The sequence below is a fragment of the Aricia agestis genome, chromosome 10 (genome assembly GCF_905147365.1).
Source record: "Aricia agestis chromosome 10, ilAriAges1.1, whole genome shotgun sequence".
Lineage (NCBI taxonomy): Eukaryota > Metazoa > Arthropoda > Insecta > Lepidoptera > Lycaenidae > Aricia > Aricia agestis.
In genome coordinates this window covers 11871953-11877904 of record NC_056415.1, presented here as the reverse complement: position 1 = coordinate 11877904, position 5952 = coordinate 11871953, and positions in this window count along the sequence as shown.

Below are 5952 nucleotides of genomic sequence, written 5' to 3'. Positions count from 1 at the left end.
CCAAAAGTTGCGGTGAGTTGAATAAAGCACTGTTGTTGATTTAGCCCACGCCGAAAATCGTAGTAAATCATTGCACGAAAATGTTCACGCGTTAAATCCATGGCAAATGAAGACACGCAATTTTCAAAATGACGCCACAATGGAAAAATAATTGACAGTCACATGAAACAAAATGTATTCTTCAACCAAAGAGTTCTATTTTCAAATGTTGTAATTACTTTTTAAATATTGTTCTTGTAAGTGGCCAGTTCCGGATACATAAATAGCAGCCATCGTACAACACTATATTCTATGAGAGCTCATTTTCGGCAGTCGCAGCACGTCTCTGGAATGGTCTGCCGGACCACGTTCGTGAAGCCCCAACTGTCAACACTTTCAAGTCTAGATTAAAGCGTTACTTTTTGGCATTACCTTGATTGGCTACTTTAAATGAATGTCCTGAATGAATTTAAATGAATCCTTTCTTATTATTATTATTTTATTATTATTTTCTCTCTTTTACTAAATTTCTATATGTATTTAACCAATGTGCATCTGTCTTCACACTATCTGCCGTTTTTGTTATATTTAAGTATTTATATATTATTATGTATTATCTTATTATAGTATTTATAGTAGTTATATGTGTATAGTATTAGTATAATATTATGTATTTTGCGTATTTATGTAAGTACTAAGTAAATATTTTTATTAGTATAATTTATATTTTAATTTAGATTAAGTTAGTATTAGTTAGTATAGGTTTATGATTGTTTGATTTCTTTTTTTTGTCTCTATGTGTACATGCCCCCTCTATTACAATACATCCACAAAATTATAAGGTTTGCTGGAAGAGATCTCTTTTAAGAGATAAGTACGCCGATGCATTATTACAAACGTTTAAATGTGTCTTTGTAACCTTGTGCATGAAGAATAAATAAATAAATAAGAGCACTCTCTATTCCTTTTACTCTCATAACCCAGTGGGACGGACTGGCGAGAGATCAGCCGCAGGACCGACTTTTTACATGCCCATCCGACGCATGGATTATCTTACTTGTCAGACAATCAGGTGATCAGCCTGCATTGTCCTAACCAAACTTGGAAATAACATGTTTTCAACGCGGGAATCGCACACACGACCTCTGAGTCAAGAGCCGCGCTCTAAACTAAACCACTGAACCACGGAGGCGTTTTGGAGAATAAGGGTGACGGGTTTCCATGTCATACGAAGCTGATAAGCTCACAGCGCAATCTTTGTTCATAGGCAAATAGGCGAATCCGCACGTTCGTATAATCGCTTTGTATATCAACGTGGGGAAAAAGCCTTCTATGAATAAGTACCTACTATAAATTTTATATAATTGAAAAACTTGCAGAGAATAGAGACTAGAGACTCTATTAAGGTGAACCTAAATCAGGCAATTGATGTGTGGCGTATAGAATTTCCCCTTCCATTACATCATACATGACTCTTCTTATTTACTTTACATGAAAATGGATTTTGTCCGATTGTGACAAATTAAGCATAGCTTTCATCTTATCTTATATCTTTAAACGTTCAGCTAGTCAATTTATTATACCTAAGTATGGTTTTTACGAGAGAAAAGAGAAGATGTGATTCAGATTTCAAACTCAGTTGTTAACAAATATCGTCAGGCTTTGGTAAATGAATCTAAATCATCCAATCAATTTTCTCTAAATATAAAGCACCTTGGAAGCTCCCAAAAAATGGTCGATTGAAATTAAGCAAAATTGCATTGTGTTTTATCGAATACCGAGCAATGTGCCCGAATGCTAAGAAAGGTTCATAGTTCTCTCTAGTTCTCTAGTATTTTGTAGGCTTTGGCAGCATGAGCGTACCGAGGGGGGGGCAGGGGGGGGCAGCTGCCCGCCCCCCCTGGATCATGTTGACGTTCCTACTAAGTATATTATCTAGTACTTTTATCTATAACAATTAAAAATTAAGAAAACACCTAGCTTATGAAAAATCTGATTTGCCCCCCCTGGCCCAGAATCTGGGTAATTTGCCCCCCCCCCCCCCTGGCACCAGAACCTGGGTAATTTGCCCCCCCCTGGCCCAGAACCTGGGTACGCCCATGTTTGGCAGTATTTCCTATTCACCGGTGGTAGGCAACGTAGTTTCTTCGTTCTTTCTACGACTTTCAAAAAGTATATCATGATACTCATTTTGAATAAAAAGAAATTTTATTTTATTTTACCCTGTGACTAAAGCTCTGTGATAAAGTCTATATACTCTTAATATAATATCATATGTGTAATAAATAATAATAAACCTTTCTATTTCCTCAACAGCACAATAAAAATAATGTTAAATCTGCCGAAAAACGGTATTCAATTATTGTACCGATCGAACAATAAACAATGAACGTCAAAACAATGTACCAACCACTATGAATACCTAATCAAAGCCGCAAAGATGTGCCGGTGTCACAGATAACATCATAATACATAAAAGGAAATAAATTATACAGGTCGAATGAGTCAAACCCACGAATATAGGCACAATGCAATCGACAAAGTTCGTTAATAACAGGCACGGTAAAATTGCTACTGGACCTCGACAGTGCTCGTTTTTTTTATGAAATAAGGGGGCAAATGAGCAAACGGGTCACCTGAAGGAAAGCTACTTCCGTCGCCCATGGACACTCGCAGCATCATAAGAGCTGCAGGTGCGTTGCCGGCCTTTTAAGAGGGAATAGGGTGATAGGGGAGGGTAGGAAAGGGAAGGAAAGGAATAGAGGAGGGTAGGGAAGGGAACAGGGTAGGGAATTGGGCCTCCGGTAAACTCTCACTCGGCGAAACACAGCGTAAGCGCTGTTTCACGCCGGTTTTCTGTGAGAACGCGGTATTTCTCCGGTTGAGCCAGCCTATTCGTGCCGAAGCATGGCTCTCCCATTTATTTTAGTACGTGATTAGCGTGTATTTTTTGCCTTTATAGACTATATTTTTTAAACTCACGCCCCATCTGCGCCATCTCAATGCCCCCTTATTTTCTCTGGGCCTTCTACACTGTAAACAGTCGTAGGACATAACTTAAAAATATAGAGCAGTGAGTACCGCCTATTCAGTAATCTTCTTCTTATAAGTATGTATAAAATTCTCGTGTCACAATGTTAGTTACCGTACTCCTCCGAAACGGCTTTACTGATTTTTACCAAATTTTATAGGCTGAAAACTGAATATTAGTAAGTCTGAGAATCGGCTACTGGCTACTTTTTAGATTGATAAGTGCATAACATTTTGTTGAATAAATAATAGTACTTAAATTATTACAACTCGAGACTGACGGTGACCATTGTTTGAGCGACGGGATAGCGATGGACGTTGCTATGGTGCCCATACTTATTTAATCTCTTCAATAAAATGATATGGGCGAAAATATACTTTATATGGTAAAACAACGTTTTCCGGAACAGCTAGTCAATTTATTATACCTAAGTATGATTTTTAACGAGAGAAAAGAGAAGATGTGATTCAGATTTCAAACTCAGTTGTTAACAAATATTGTCAGGCTTTGGTAAATGAATCTAAATCATCCAATCAATTTTCTCTAAATATAAAGCACCTTGGAAGCTCCCAAAAAATGGTCGATTGAAATTAAGCAAAATTGCATTGTGCCCAAATTGCTGAATGTCATCTTCCAATCAGTGGGACAATGTACCCAGTGAATAAAATGATATTGCAGTGATTCGTGCAAATGACTCCACTTTGCGACCATAAAAAATATCTTGAGAAAGGAGGATGTGGTCAAATTGAAATCGACAGCTGCATTCATGTCGCAAGTGCATAATATATTGCAATCAGCGTGACCGTTTTTATTTTGATTCTGTAGGGGTGTGAAAACGTTTTTTCAATCGTTTATCCTTGCTTTTAGTGTATTCCAAAAACAATATATTTTGTTTCGAAATAGATGGTAGTAAATCGTTTTTAAAGAATACCTAATGAGAAAAATAACGTGCTCCAAACTCTACTTTGACCAAGTTTTTGACACAGACCCGTAGCGTTAAGAGTCAACTCAACTTCAAAGTTGGTCGCTGTTAAGCATTTGTGTCCTAACCCACAATAATTTTTTGTTATTTTGTTTTAAATGCGGTCTTGTTCTAAATCATCTAAAGAACATAACTGCATTCATAACTCAACACGTAATTTTTTGTGGGTTAGTACACGAATGCTTAACAGCTACAATATGTTGTTAATAAAAAGGTTGTCACTGCAAACTGTAAGCCCTAACAAGCAACTAATGCTCATACAAAAGACTATCAGTCAGATCTTCGTCCGCTTAATTCGTTTTTTTCTGTCTGACCCTCGGCTCTTGGAAATTCGTCGCGACGCTTTTACTGCTTCTATTTAGGGAATACTCCTTAGTCTATAAACGACTACGCAAGATATCAGTTCCAGATGTAGACCGTATGAGCGAAATATACAGCAAACTCTACTATTCGCATACTTCCATTATAAACTTCTTTACCCTCGAACCCCTAAACTACTTTACCTCTAAATCAAATTTGGAATGGAAATGGGGATATTTCAGGTCTAGGTAAAGGATAAAGGATAGTTTTTATACCGCGAAAATTGATGGTTAGCACACGATAAACGACTTTCGACGCAACAAATTTGCGGACAATAATAATAATATTACACTAGTTGAATAAAAGCTTCTATAGTTTTTCTTGGTGCTGAGGTAAGTGCTTGGCTGTGAAGTTAATTTATTCGTTGCGATTTTTTTCAATAACTTTTGGACCGATAAATTAAAAGGCAGTTCCAAAAATTTTGTTCAACGACGAAAGATGACACAATTTCAATTGATAACAATGAGAGCTGGAAAAATTATCAGTGACGCCGAAAATTATAGATAACAGATTATAATATAACTTATAATATTGTGACCTCATTGAATATTGTTTGATGTAGCAATTAACACACGCAGTAATAAAATGATAATTATATTTTTGAACATAAATGGTAAAATTACAATTAAGTAGTTATTAGAAACATAAAGGATTTGCTATAATTAGATACTGCATCAGTCAGGTGATACTCTTATTTTTAGGGTTCCGTACCCAAAGGGTAAAAACGGGACCCTATTACTGAGACTTCGATGTCTATCCGTCTGTCCGTCTGTCTGTCGACTGTCTCCAGGCTGTAACTCAAGAAATTTCATACTTACAGTCGCAAAACCTCCTTTCAGAGATGTTTCATCCCAAGGACATTGAAGAGTAGGCACGGCATATAGGACCTGTCACATGGTAACATAAGTATGAACGTGCATAGTGCAGTATACAGGTCTAGATGTCAAGGTTACCTTCGGCGAACTGACCTACGGGACCTAAATTGCTCTTGAACCCGCTCACACAGTGGCCTCAATTGTCCCGTCCCGCCGGTTATCAACCTCTGCTGAGAAGGTGCTCTATGTCGGGCCCAATGCGAAAGTCATCTAATAAATTGGTGTAAACATACGTAAAGTGCACACACAGCCGAAATACAAACAGAACAAAAGTATGAGTAAGTAGTAACCAAATCGAAAACAATTAAACTGTGCGTGACTAATTTTGGATAGACTGAATTGAAATGATAAGAAATCATTCATTTAAATCCTAAAGAATGATACAATAAATAGATTAAATTATTGTAATATTGTAATTTGTACCTCTTTAAAACAGTATAAAAAAAATATCCACAGCCGAATATATAACCCACGGAGCTAATACAAAGATTACCTCCGTGATATAACCTACTCGTTTTTTGGAAGTCGGTTAAAAACCATTTTCTCGGTTACTCGGTAGCTACAAGGAGCATGATCCATATTACTATCTAAGATAATAGATAGATAGCTCCCAAACTAATTTCGGTGTCGGCCGGTTACATCAAAACCAAGCCAGTGCACTGGAAGGTTTTACAGTCTACAAGGATAATATATCCAAAGTTGATTAAACTCCTTTACTCTCATAA